This window comes from Oncorhynchus mykiss, chromosome 27, assembly GCF_013265735.2.
Source record: "Oncorhynchus mykiss isolate Arlee chromosome 27, USDA_OmykA_1.1, whole genome shotgun sequence".
Taxonomy (NCBI): Eukaryota; Metazoa; Chordata; class Actinopteri; order Salmoniformes; family Salmonidae; genus Oncorhynchus; species Oncorhynchus mykiss.
Window position 1 is genome coordinate 8,939,347 of NC_048591.1, and position 14,958 is coordinate 8,954,304.

Here is a 14,958-nt window from a genome sequence, read left to right on the forward strand (position 1 = left end):
AAAACCGCAGAGACATGCCGAACCTCAGATTTGCTCCCCGCTCTATCTTTCATCGGTCTGTCACACATTGTCTCTCATCTTTAAAAAATCATGAGATTTGCATGTTGCATAATGCATATTTTACAGAAGTACGACATATCATGGGCTCTGGGGCTTTCAGAGAGATCCTTCTGGCCTGAAACATTGACCAACCACTTACAGTATAAGACAGCACTTAACATAGAAACTCTCCATTTTAACTCAGAGCTGATACCTTTACTGAAGAATGTCGATGAGAATAGGTATTGTTTCAATAAATGCATATCAATAATTACTGCAGTGGAGGCTACTCAGAGGAGGAAGGGGAGGACCATACTCCTCAGTGAAATTTCATGAAAAATTTAAATAGTGAATTTTTTTTTTGAAAGTTACCCTTTTTAGATAAAACTAGATTATATACAGTTGAAGTCGGAAGTTTACATACTCCTTAGCCTAAAACATTTAAACTCAGTTTTTCACAATTCCAGACAGTTAATCCTAGTAAGTATTCCCTGTCTTAGGTCAGTTAGGATCACCACTTTCTTTTAAGAATGTGAAATGTCAGAATAATAGTAGAGAGAATGATTTATTTCAGCTTTAATTTCTTTCATCACATTCCCAGTGGCTCAGAAGTATACCTACACTCAATTAGTATTTGGAAGCATTGCCTTTAAATAGTTTAACTTGGTTCAAACGTTTAGGGTAGCCTTCCACAAGCTTCCCACAATAAGTTGGGTGAATTTTGACCCAATCCTCCTGACAGAGCTGGTGTAACTGAGCCAGGTTTGTAGGCCTCTTTGCTCACACACTCTTTTTCAGTTCTGCCCACAAATGTTCTATAGGATTGAGGTCAGGTCTTTGTGACGGCCACTCCAATACCTTGACTTTGTTGTCCTGAAGCCATTTTGCCACAACTTTGGAAGTATGCTTGGGGTTATTGTCCATTTGGAAGACCCATTTGCGACCAAGCTTTAACTTCCTGACTGATGTCTTGAGATGTTGCTTCAATATATCAACATAATTTTCCTACCTCATGGTGCCATCTCTTTTGTAAAGTGCACCTGTCTCTCCTGCAGCATGATGCTGCCACCCCTGTGCTTCACAGTTGGGATGGTGTTCTTCGGTTTGCAAGCCTCCCCCTTTTTCCTACAAACATAATGATGGCCATTATGGCCAAACAATTCTATTTTTGTTACATCAGACCAGAGGACATTTCTCCAAAAAGTACGATCTTTGTCCCCATGTGCAGTTGCAAACCGTAGCCTGGCTTTTTTATGGCGGTTTTGGAGCAGCGGCTTTTTCCTTGCTGAGCGCTGAGCGGTTCTGGGATTGATTTGCACTTTTCACACCAAAGTACGTTCATCTCTAGGAGACAGAAGGCGTCTCCTTCCTGAGCAGTATGATTGTTGCGTGGACCCATGGTGTTTTTACTTGTGTACTATTGTTCATACAGATGAACGTGGTACCTCCAGGCGTTTGGAAATTGCTCCCAAGGATGAACCAGACTTGTGGAGGTCTACAAAAAAATTCTGAGGTCTTGGCTGATTTATTTTGATTTTTTCATGATGTCAAGCAAAGAGGCACTGAGTTTGAAGGTAGGCCTTGAAATACATCCACGAGTACACCTCCAAATGACTCAAATTATGTCAATTAGCCTATCAGAAGCTTCTAAAGCCATGCCATCATTTTCTGGACTTTTCCAAGTTGTTTAAAGGCACAGTCAACTTAGTGTATGTAAACTTCTGACCCACTGGAATTGTGATACAGTGAATTATAAGTGAAATAAACAATTGTTGGAAAAATTAGCTGTGTCATGAACAAAGTAGATGTCGTAACCGACTTGCCAAAACTGTAGTTTGTTAACAAGAAATTTGTGGAGTGGTTGAAAAACAAGTTTTAATGACTCCAACCTAAGAGTATGTAAACTTTCGACTTCAACTGTATATATTCATATGTCACCAAATAATTGGTTAAAATACACTGTTTTGCAATGAAGGTCTACAGTACCTTCAACAGAACTGTCTGGGGTAGCACAATGCTGTAGCCAGAGGACAGCTAGCTTGTGAAAGTATTCACCCCCTTGGCATTTTTCCTATTTTGTTGCCTTTACAACCTGGAATTAAAATGGATTTTTCGGGGTATTGTTTGATTTACACAACATGCCCACCACTTTGAAAATGCAAAATATTTTTTATTGTGACAAACAAACAAGAAACAGAAAACTTAAGCGTGCTCAACGTGCATAACTATTCCCCCCCCCCAAAGTCAATACTTTGTAGAGCCACCATGACAATGGTGGCAATTACAGCTGCAAGTATTTTGGGGTATGTCTCTATAAGCTTGGCACATCTAGCCACCGGAATTTTGCCCATCCTTCAAGGCAAATCTGCTCCAGCTCCTTCAAGTTGGATGGGTTCCGCTGGTGTACATTCTCAATTGGATTGAGTTCTGGGCTTTGACTAGGCCATTCCAATACATTTAAATGTTTCCCTTTGAACCACTCGGTGTTGCTTTAGCTGTATGCTTAGGGTCATTGTCCTGCTGGAAGGTGAACCTCCATCCCAGTCTCAAATCTCTGGAAGACTGAAACAGGTTTCCCTCATGAATTTCCCTGTATTTAGCGCCTGCCATCATTCCTTCAATTTTGACCAGTTTCCCAGTCCCTGTCAAGGAAGATCATCCCCATAGCATGATTCTGCCACCACCATGCTTCACTGTGGGGATGGTGTTCTCGGGGTGATAAAAGATGTTGGGTTTGCGCCAGACATAGCGTTTTCCTTGATGGCCAAAAAGCTCAATTTTAGTCTCATCTGACCAGAGTACCTTCTTCCATATTTTTGGGGAGTTGCCCACATACCTTTTGGCGAACACCAAACATTTGCTTATTTGTTTCTTTAAGCAATGGCTTTTTTTTCTGGCCAATCTTCCATAAAGCCCAGCTCTGTGGAGTGTACATCTCAAAGTGGTCCTATGGACAGATACTCCAATCTCCACCGTGGAGCTTTGCAGCTTCTTCAGGGTTATCTTTTGTCTCTTTGTTGCCTCTCTGATTAATTCCCTCCTTGCCTGGTCCTTGAGTTTTGGTGGGTGGCCCTCTCTTGGCAGGTTTGTTCTGGTGCCATATTCTTGCCATTTTTTAATAATGGATTTAATGGTGCTCCGTGGGATGTTCAAAGTTTCTGATATTTTTTTATAACCCAACCCTGATCTGTACTTCTCCACAACTTTGTCCCTGACCTGTTTGGACAGCTCCTTGGGTCTTCATGGTGCCGCTTGCTTGGTGGTGCCCCTTGCTTAGTGGTGTTGCAGACTCGGGCCTTTTCGAACAGGTGTATATATACTGAGAAAATTTGACAGATAATGTGACACTTAGATTGCACACAGGTGGACTTTATTTAACTAATTATGTGACTTCTGAAGGTAATTGGTTGCACCAGATATTATTTAGGGGCTTCATAGCAAAGGGGGTGAATGAATATAAATGCACGCACCACTTTTCAGTTTATTTTTTTCATACCTTTTTAAATCAAGTTATTTTTTTCATTTCATTCCATTTTGGAGAAAATAAATTGTATGTCCATTACAAGAAATCCAAATAAAAATCTATTTAAATTACAGGTTGTAATGCAACAAAATAGGAAAAACGCCAAGAGGGATGAATACTTTTGCAAGGCACTGTAGCTACCAGCGTGAGTGTGCAGTTTTCTCCACCAGAATGGTAGACTGGCCAACGTGGACGAAAATGTTGTGGACTTTTCGTTGAAGAACCCCTTTCATTCATTGGGGCAAACGAAAAAGGTGTGAATTAAAAGCGAGGGCCGACCTCTGCCTGATATCAGTTTCATGAAGAAGGATGAAAAGGTGAAGGTGTTCAATACCAACTGGTATCAAAAGTAAAGCTGGTTAACAGGGAGCCTTTCATTATGCCGGCTGTCTTGCTGGACTTGTCTGCTGTTTGGAAAGTCTGAGCCTTGGGCAAAATGTGGGTACAGTGACCCGAAGAACATTGATCGTTCAGCTAATCGACAAAACAAAAGCAGGGAGTATATAAGAGCCCACATCAGAATCAAGCTTCTGGGAAAAATCTGCATCGATTAGGACGAAGGTCTGTGTATTCAAACTGCGGAACACAACGAGAAAGTAAGAAGAAACAGGGATGTTCTCAAGCAACTTGTCAAAACCACTGCGTTTTTGGGCAATAATTTGCTTTAAGAGGACACGACGAGAGGAAATGTTCTGCCTACAAGGGCAACTACAAGGAGCTTGCAGAGGTAATTGCACGTTGCAAAGCTTTACTTTTTGAACTTTCGACTGTCAATTCTGAATGATTTGATAGCTTCTATCGCATCATCCATTAAAATATTAAAGAGAGGTTGATGCAGCGCATCTTTTCAAAATCCTCCGGTCTTTATTTAGCAGAGATGATAAAACATCACTCCGGCCAGACACAAGAAAAAACTCATGACATAAATGTTGCAGCAGCCTAGGCTACACCTAAACATTAGAAATCTGACATGCAGTACGGGATGAAAACTAGACTATTATTCAGTCTGATCAACTGTAGACTACTAATAAGAGCAGCTGCATACAGCCTATGTGCCCTGTCCATCTGGTCAGGGTAAACTAATTGGTAACGATATGTATTTAGAAAATGTGAATGTAATCAAATTGTGTTTATAGTCAAAATTGGGGTGGCTAGGCTGCCTATATGTTTTCCATCCAGAATTATCAACTGGATATAATGAATCAACATAATAGTGCTGAAGGCCTACAGTTGCATAGGCCTGCATGATGCAAACATGCATAAAGCAAGCTCAGCCCTGTGAGTTCCATTGTCTATCAGTTGTTATCTATGTGTCTGGGTAGAGGATATCCCCCTCCTAATCTAACCTAAATATAATTTATGTCAACAAATGTAAGGTAGCTGCAGTTTGAAAGGGTTTTCATCCCCTCAAAGGCCAGGAATTTTTTTCAATATTTTTTTTAAAACCATGTGACCAGATTAGGAAAAACTGGTCCCATCATAGCCCATATGAAAACATTTTACAACTGAGTAAGCACTGTCATACCTTATAGGGTCCAGAGTTTTCCTAGTTAGGTTAACGTAGAAGGACCAACTCCAGGTCCCGGGGGTAAAAACTGCCCCACCGCTCTGGAACCGATGGTGGCACCAATCTGCTTGCAGTGGTCAGTTATCATCAGGTACGTGGATGATCAGGGCTTTATTCAGGAACGTTTCTTGAGCTACTTTGATGTGTCAAGTGGGCGAGATGCACAGTCTGTGTTTAACTTGATGAATTTTGAGATGTCTGAGTTTAAGTTCTTTGAGATTCGTTGTCCAAACCTACAATGGCACAGTTGTAATGGAATGTATCTGCTATTTGTATTTACAGCTAAGTCCCCTCCTGTTCTCTGATGAAGAGGTGATGACCACACCACTACCATTGTCAACTTTCTCCTGGCATGAACTGAAGCTACATCTCATGTGCCCGCTCATCCACTGGCACATTGAATGTTTCCCCTCCAAGAACAGAGTACCCCCATCAATTTTCTCTCATTGCTGTACAGTCGTGGCCAAAGGTTTTGAGACTGACACAAATATTAATTTTAACAAAGTCTGCTGCCTCAGTTTGTATGATGGCAATTTGCATATACTCCAGTGATCAGATAAATTACAATGAATTACAAAGTCCCTCCTTGCCATGCAAATGAACTGAATCCCCAAAATACATTTCCACTGCATTTCAGCCCTGCCACAAAAGGACCAGCTGACATCATGTAAGTGATTCTCTCGTTAAAATAGGTGTGAGTGTTGACGAGGACAAGGCTGGAGATCAATCTGTCATGCTGATTAAGTTCGAATAACAGGCTGGAACCTTCAAAAGGAGGGTGGTGCTTGGAATCATTGTTCTTCCTCTGTCAATCATGGTTACCTGCAAGGAAACACGTGCCGTAATCATTGCTTTGCACAAAAAGGGCTTCACAGGCAAGGATATTGCTGCTAGTAAGATTGCACCTAAATCAACCACTTATCGGCTCATCAAGAACTTCAAGGAGAGCGGTTCAATTGTTATGAAGAAGGCTTCAGGGCGCCCAAGAAAGTCCAGAAAGCGCCAGGACCGTCTCCTAAAGTTGATTCAGATGTGGGATCTGGACACCACAAGTACAGAGCTTGCTAAGGAATGGCAGCAGGCAGGTGTGAGTGCATCAGCACGCACAGTGAGGCAAAGACTTTTGTAGGATGGCCTGGTGTCAAGAAGGGCAGCAAAGAATCCACTTCTCTCCAGGAAAAACATCAGGGACAGACTGATATTCTGCAAAAAGGTACAGGGATTGAACTGCTGAGGTCTGGGGTAAAGTCATTTTCTCTGATTAATCCCCTTTCCGATTGTTTGGGGGATCCGGAAAAAAGCTTGAGAAGACAAGGTGAGTGCTACCATCAGTCTTGTGTCTTGCCAACAGTAAATCATCCTGAGACCATTCATGTGTGGGGTTGCTTCTCAGCCAAGGGAGTGGGCTCACTCACAATTTTGCCTAAGAACACAGCCATGAATAAATAATGGTACCAACACATCCTCCGAGAGCAACTTCTCCCAACCATCCAGGAACAGTTTGGTGACGAACAATGCCTTTTCCAGCATGATGGAGCACCTTGCCATAAGGCAAAAGTGATAACTAAGTGGCTCGGGGAACAAAACATCGATATTTTGGATCCATGGCCAGGAAACTCCCCAGACTTTAATCCCATTGAGAAACCCACAAATTCTGACAAACTCCAAGCATTGATTATGCACGAATGGGCTGCCATCAGTCAGGATGTGGCCCAGAAGTTAATTGACATCATGTCAGGGCAGATTGCAGAGGTCTTGAAAAAGAAGGGTCAACCTTGCAAATATTGACTCTTTGCATCAACTTCATGTAATTGTCAATAAAAACCTTTGACACTTATGTAATTATATTTCAGTATTCCATAGTAACATCTGACAAAAATATCTAAAGACACTGAAGTAGCAAACTTTGTGGAAATTAATATTTGTGTCATTCTCAAAACTTTTGGCCACGACTGTATGTAGAGTCAGTCACATACACAATCACATTATTACACATCAATGGTTTTACTCCTTGCTTGGACTAACTCAGTCTTAGCTCTTTTGTCTAAATGTGTTGTGTTATTGTTTTTTTGTCTTCCCAGCCAAATCCTGTCCTGCACTGGTCAAGTCTCTGAACACCTCAACTCATGCCTCATACCCTAATTTAATCACTGATCCCTTTCCAACACTGTAAGTAGCCCTCTCATTCCCCATAATATTGTACTATAAATGAATTTTTAAATCTTTAGATTAAAATAATTAGTCTTTGACGATTTTTGAAACACACTTGTTCGTCTCCGTGTGTTCCGCCTATACCGTGCGTCTCCCATCCTCCGCTATTTTGAAGTCACCAGCCTCCACTGACGTACTGTATATCTCCAATGCTTAGGGGAAAGAGTTAGGACAATTCCAGTGGGGTGGAAAACAGGAAGCAAAATCCTATTTATACAATGCAAATACGATGGATGGATTGAAAGAGCTGCAATTCAATACATTGCCTTACTGAACGTATTGGATTCTCAATTTAGATAATACTGTTATTCCACCCCACGTGGATGGCAGATTATCTGCATCATCTCTTCATCACACAGCGACACTGGATGCCTTGTGAATGCCTTGTAGGCCTCTGTCATTGTGAACAATGGTTGTTGATCGATACCTAAATGATCATGGACTGTCTTGCCTATAGAGTGATGTGAAAGCACTAACATAACACGTCCAAATAGACACCATGCTGCCGTCCTATCCGTTGCCCCTCTCTCTCCCTCAGTCCACACCACTACACGGTTGCCTCTGATGCAGAGGTTATTGCATAATGTGGCAAGAGTCTGGCTGTCTCATTTTAAAGACATGGTGTTGACATTTCCCAAAAACGCTCACACTATAACACACTATATTAGAACCCTTACTAAAACAGCACGGACACACACACACTCATATACAGACACGCACAAACGGTACACACGCGCGCACGCGCACACACAGCGAGATGAGTCACAAAGAGTGATGGCAGAGGAACCAGAGCCTTATGACGGCCCAGACATCCACGGGCCTCATTATAAGCTCCGATGGACAGGCAGCGTGGGAGGGAAGAGTGGCGCCCAGGGCCAACGGATGACTGTCAGATCGCTTCCCATTCTTTCGTTCATCTTTCGCTTTTTCCCCGCTCTGATTAGTGACTACCCGTCCTTCCGACCAGAGCATCCGGGCTGGATTCAATTCCTCGCTTCGCCCTTTTCCGGTGTTATTCCCATTAGCTTCACCAGTGACCTCTTTTTGGGATCTGCTCCTTGATGTTCAAGAGGTGGCAGGTTAATCGTGCCCTTTCCAATTTCACTCCCTTTCTCTACAAATTAAATGAAACATTTACTGGCAACACCATTTGGATGTGGTTGACGTGGTGGTGGTGGGGGGGGGGGGGGGGGGGGCAGCAGTCTTTCTATTTAGATCTGCAGCTCCTCTATCTCCACCTCTCCTCCAACCAATGAAACTGAGAGATGGTGGCTTTAACTGGCCCAATCTAATCAAATACAAGTTGATTGTTAGTGATTGAGTGGTATTTCAGAGTGTTTGGAGGATAAAATGTAAGAAGCAATGGGGATATGTAGAGGCTATTGAAGGAGAAAACAGACCAGAGACCACTCTGCTTCCCTGTGGCTTCCAGCTACATTCTGATTGATCAATCCCTCATCCCCTGGCTGCTCTGTGAATGAATCTGACCTGTGGAAATGCCCTGTGTAGCCACACATGTCTGGGATGAAAGCCCCTGTGTTGATAGTGATAGATGGATGTGCTTCTGAAGAACACTCTCAGACATAGGGACATACACCCAGGGGGCCAATTCACACTTGTCAGCCATGCAAAAATGTTCAAATCGATGAGGGAACGCAGTACTGACACCAAATGTTTACATGGGAATTTTCAAAGTGGGAAAGTTGCAGACCCCCGATTTTCTACACGAATATGTCAAACACATCTGCTACGTCACATTATGATCATAATTCTTAATTGTATATTCTTCAAACGTGTCAAAAGTAAGCGTGTGGTTTATCAGAACCATCAAAAAACTAAGTCAAAAGGAGTCCAAAGGTGCAGCACAAGTGTAAGCATATGAACATTATCCTAAAGGATGCGTGTGCTTTCAAAACAGCTTCATGCTTTTCAGACCTCAGGGGCCTGATTGATGTCACACTTTTACCAGCTTTTACCTGACTCCAATAATCAACTAATCATGATCTTCTGTGTAGAATGCAATTAGTTTGAAATCAGCTGTGTTTGCTATGTATGTGGAAAAAGTTTGACACCCCTCCGCCCCCGTAGACTGGAGTTGCCCATCCCTGCTTTAGAGTCAACAACAGCCTGACCTCTGACCCAGCTCACATTCCACACAAACCCCTGTGGGAGCAACATAGATAGTACCCTTCAACAACATGTTCAGTGACACTTTCTCTGTTTGACTTTTTGTCTATTCGATAAGCATTGAGAAGCTGTATTGGATAACATGTTTCTCTCTTTTTCCTCTCATAGACCACCGCGACACAATGACACTCATCATGCACAGACAGACAGGCAGACAGCACACGAATGCACACACAACCTCTCCATATCTCTATGACTGTAATGTGCAGTATTGTCAACTAATGACTTGCATACTCACCACACATTGCACCAGGGGGGTAACCAATATGCTCCTTTTTTTTTGCTATTCCAGTACCCTCGCCATGTCTCCACCGTCCTGCCAAGCTCCTTCTCCACCCCCTCCCTTTCCCCCGGCACACTTCTTTCTTCCTGGTCCAGGTCTCTCGCTGCTGGGAAACAGTTCAAATGTCCTGCTGCAGCACAGATTTGTTTGCAGTTAGTCTCTGTTTCACTGAAGCGGTCCCTTTGAAACTCTGACGCTTTTAAGTGTGGCTTTGGCTTCTCAAGTAGAATAAATCCTTACCTTGACTTTGTATATGGTTCAACTGTTTTCAGCCCTCCAGAAGGAAGAGTCCCACCTGATCTTTTCCTCAGGTGTCAAAGAGCCTCTTTCGTTTGTTTTGTTTCCACTGTGCAGGTAATGGAACATTGATGCATGCTTTTCCAACATGCCTGTCGTTATCAATATTTGATAAGAACTCTTGCTGTTTGAGCTTGATTCCCACTGTCCTTGTCATGAGGCGGTGGACAATGCTTTTCCTTCGCTTCATAGAGTTGAAGTCCCATCTTCTGTCCCAGAGGTCTGTCTGCTCAGTGTCAGTTCTGCATCAAAGTTTTAACATAATATAATCTGATCCTTTGCACTTGTTGTGGACCTGCAGACAGTCTTCCCGGCCCCAAAAGTATGTATTATTCAATTTTATCTTTCTATTTCTCCAAATAAGATCTGCTGCTGGTTGGAGCTGTATTCAAGTAGGAGGTGTCTTCCATAGCGACAAAAAGGGCTGGGAATGTAGCTATAACAGAAATCAAGCCAATGGGACTGGATGAGAGGATTGTGAGATATAAAAAATAAAAAGAGATCCCCAAAGAAGCTGCTGAACTGACAGCAGAGGAGTTAGAGGAGGAGGAGAGGGAGGGAGGTTGACAGAGAAACGTATGTGGGGCGTGCGATGGAGGGGAGGGGGACAGGTGGGTCAAGTTGCGTGTCGAGCGGTCCTCTGTCACACCTATGGATTTCCTCTGAAGACAAATAAAGTTGTGAGTAACAGCCACAGAATCCCAGATAGGTCTTATGTCGCTCTCTCTCTCTCTCTCTGAGGCTGTCAAACGTACTCCATATGCTCATCCATCCATCATTCTCTCTTACACTCCTTCTCTTCTTCGGTCCTTCTCTTGATTTCTCTGGGTGTCACCTGGTTGGCGGTCAGATACCCAGCTTCTCCTCTCACAGGGACGGATGATGATTTATAACCTGGTGGTTAACCTGTTGTGGAATCCCTTTTTGTTGCTGGTCCACATTTTCATGATCCTCCTCAAGTCTGAAGGAGGATCCATCACTCTCAGGTTTACAGGTTTGCACCTTTTCACAACCCCACTGTCCCTTTTTCACTCTGTCTCTCTTGCTCCACATGCGTCTCTGTGTGTCGCTGAGCAGCTCTGCCCCCCCTCCCTTTCCCCTCTTTCTCTCTCTCCCCCTCCACTTCGAAGCTCCTAGAACAGCTACTAACTGACAGCATCCAAAATCCATTCATAATTCTGCTTTATAAATCACCCATGTTCCTGGTTATGCGCACACTAACACACAGAAAAATACCAGAACACACTCTGGGGAGACATAAATAATGGAGTGCTAGGTTACAGTAGTAGTATGGTTATATATAGAAGACAACAAATTTCACTAAATATGGCCCGGAACAACAATTTGAGCACTTCTCACAAGGCTGTTACCACAGAACTAGTCTACGGCTCAAGAAGAAGCATCAGTGCTGCCGTAACAGTCCCCATTTCTGGCATAGCACCAGCATGAGCTGCTGTATTCTCTACAGTCCTCCAGTAGCACCGGTGTCAATGTGCCTGGGACTGTGGCCCACTGTCCTCCAGCTCCATACCCACTACCCAACGCCACCATCTGGGCACTGACAGCCAGCACACACTTTGACAGAGAGGGAAGCACGCTCGCTGGAACCAAGGAAGAGGCATTGTGGTGTTGGTGCCATGAGGTTGTTGAAATACAATGAATGGAACAGACCTTACACTGCAAGGTTCTCACGTTCTTTGCTACATGTTCTGTAGAGGTACAGCTAGTACACATACAGACACAGACACAAACAGGCACACACATACGCACACGCACACACCCACGCACAACCACGCACGCACGCACACACCCACGCACGCACGCACACACCCACACCCATGCACACACCCACACCCATGCACAACCACACCCATGCACACCCACACCCATGCACAACCACACCCACACCCATGCACACCCACACCCATGCGCACACCCACATGCGCACACACCCATGCACACACCCATGCACACATGCACACACACACACGCATGCACACACACACACACACCCATGCACTCACAAACCATGCACACACACAAGAAAAGTGCAAACATACATTATCGCATTATCAGGGATTTAAATTACATGAATTAATTCTTTGTCGCAAGGTGTGATGAATGAAAATAATTTCCTGTAGCTTAAGCTTTATTGCCGAAAAACTTTTCAATCAACACCTTAGGTGGTGAAATTTCCTTTATTTTATTTTTTAAATGTTCTCTGCCAGCTGTAGCAAAGCCACCAAATAATTAACTGGAACCATGTAGGCTGAATGGGCACATTGGCTCTCGATTAGCAGAACGGGGGATAGAAGACACACTGTGAAATAGAAGGGCTACAGTAATTGGAAAGTGTGTGGGCACTGGAAAGAAAGTAAGGGAGTGGGAGGTGGTTGGGGAGGGGGGGGGCAGTCAGAAGGAATGCAGTCAGTCCCTTTCTAATTTATTAATCCTTTATTTCAGGAAAGATTATCTCTTTTTACCCAAAGAAAATACTGATAAGAACACACACAGACAGATGTACACACACACACACACACACACACACACACACACACACACACACACACACACACACACACACACACACACACACACACAAACAAACACACAAACACACACAAACACTCTCTCTCTCTACTCACCTCTTCCTCCCGTTGCTGGATATCCTTGGGTTTGACTTATACCATATTCAAACAGAATGTGGTTGCTAAGGAACTGCCTCTGTTGAGACACCTGCTGCATCACAGCCAGCCTGCTGATAACAAGTCAGATAAGCAAAAAGAAAGGGAGGACTGGGTAGGGATGGGCTGTTATAAAGCATTCAGCGTGTTATACTTTAGAAGATATTTAGGAGCAGACTGAGTCATGCACTCTGTGGTGCCTCTGAAGGCAGAGAGACATGTTCCCCCCTTAACCCCCCCCCCCCTCTCCATGAGAGACTCTGTGGAGATGTGACTGAAAAGGAAGTGCAGATGATAAAATATTGACTCAGTTAGTACTACAGGGACCTCTCTTCACCAGCGTTCTGCAGGAGGCTTAGCGAAGCAGCTCAAAGTCCTTCATTCGCAGCCTGGTCAGGCATTACTGATAACCTAGCTTGCCAATTTCTGGAAATGCAAAGGAAAAATATCACACCCATTAAAGGGGTTTTTAATGGTTGTGATATTTGCACACTATGAAGTCGAACTAACATTATGACATTGTGAAAATGATGATAATGCCCCATTTAAGAGCTGTTAAAAAAAAATGTAAACGCCTGTTCAGGTGGGAAGGAACTTTTGGCCAACATGACGTCACAATTTGATCTGATTATTATAATAGGCCAATGACTGTACATCTGGGTAAGCGGGTGGTCTCTAGACCAGCCAATCAGGGGTGTGCATGTAAATATCTTCAAATGTGTTTCCTAACACCCGCACGATCAGACTGAGCAGTTGAAAGGCCAAAGGAAGCTCAAGGAAAAAAAGAAAATGACAAAGAATGCATGGGGCTTTAAGTTTGTGTAATTCAAATGGCTATCACACTCCTTGAAGTGTCCCCCCTACAGTCATACCTTGGTAGAAGCCCCTGAAGCTTCAGATCTGGAAAGAGACAGAGGCCCGAGAACCTGCAGAGAGTGGAAATTGGGAGATAGATACCCCAAACAACAGAAATACCTTATTTACATAAGCATTCAGATCCTTTGCTTTGAGACTCGAAATTGAGCTCAGGTGCATCCTGTTTCCATTGATCATCCTTGAGATGTTCCTACAACTTGATTGGAGTCCACCTGTGGTAAATTCAATTGATTGGACATGATTTGGAAAGGCACACACCTGTCTATATAAGATCCCATAGTTGACAGGATTGTGTCAAGGCACAGATCTACGGAAGGGTACCAAATATCTTCTGCAGCATTGAACGTCCCCAAGGACACAGAGGCATCCATCATTCTTAAATGGAAGAAGTTTGGAACACCTAAGACTCTTCCTAGAGTGAGCAATCGGGGGAGAAGGGCCTTGGTCAGGGAGGTGACCAAGAACCCGATGGTCACTCTGACAGAGCTCCAGAGTTCCTCTGTGGAGATGGGAGAATCTTCCAGAAGGACAACCATCTCTGCAACACTCCACCAATCAGGCCTTTATGGTAGAGTGGCCAGACGGAAGCCAAAAAGGCACATGACAGCCCTCTTGGAGTTTTCCAAAAAGCACGTAAAGACTCTCAGACCATGTGAAACAAGATTCTATGGTCTGATGAAACCAAGATTGAACTATTTGGCCTGAATGCCAAGCTTCACGTCTGGATGAAACCTGGCACCATCACTACAGTGAAGCATGGTGGTGGCAGCATCGTACAGAGAGCAAAGTACAGAGAGTGGCCAGATGGAAGAAAACCTGCTCCAGAGTGCTCAGGACCTCAGACAGGGGCAAAGGTACACTTTCCAACAGGACAATGACCCTAAGCACACAGCCAAGACAACGCAGGAGTGGCTTCGGGACAAGTCTCTGAATGTCCTTGAGTAGCCCAGCCAGAGCACCGACTTGAACCCAATCAAACATATCTGGAGAGACCTGAAAATAGCTGTGCAGCGACGCTCCCCATCCATCCTGACAGAGCTTGAGATGATCTGCAGAGAAGAATGGGAGAAACGCCCCAAATACAGTTGTGCCAAGCTTGTAGCGTCATACCCAAGAAGACTCGAGGTTGTAATCGCTGCCAAAAGTGCTTCAACAAAGTACTGAGTAAAGGGTCTGAATACTTATGTTTTTACCTTGTTGTTATGGGGTATTTTGTGTAGATTGATGAGGGAGAAAAGACATTTAATCCATTTTATAATAAGGCTGTAACGTAACAAAATGTGGAAAAAGT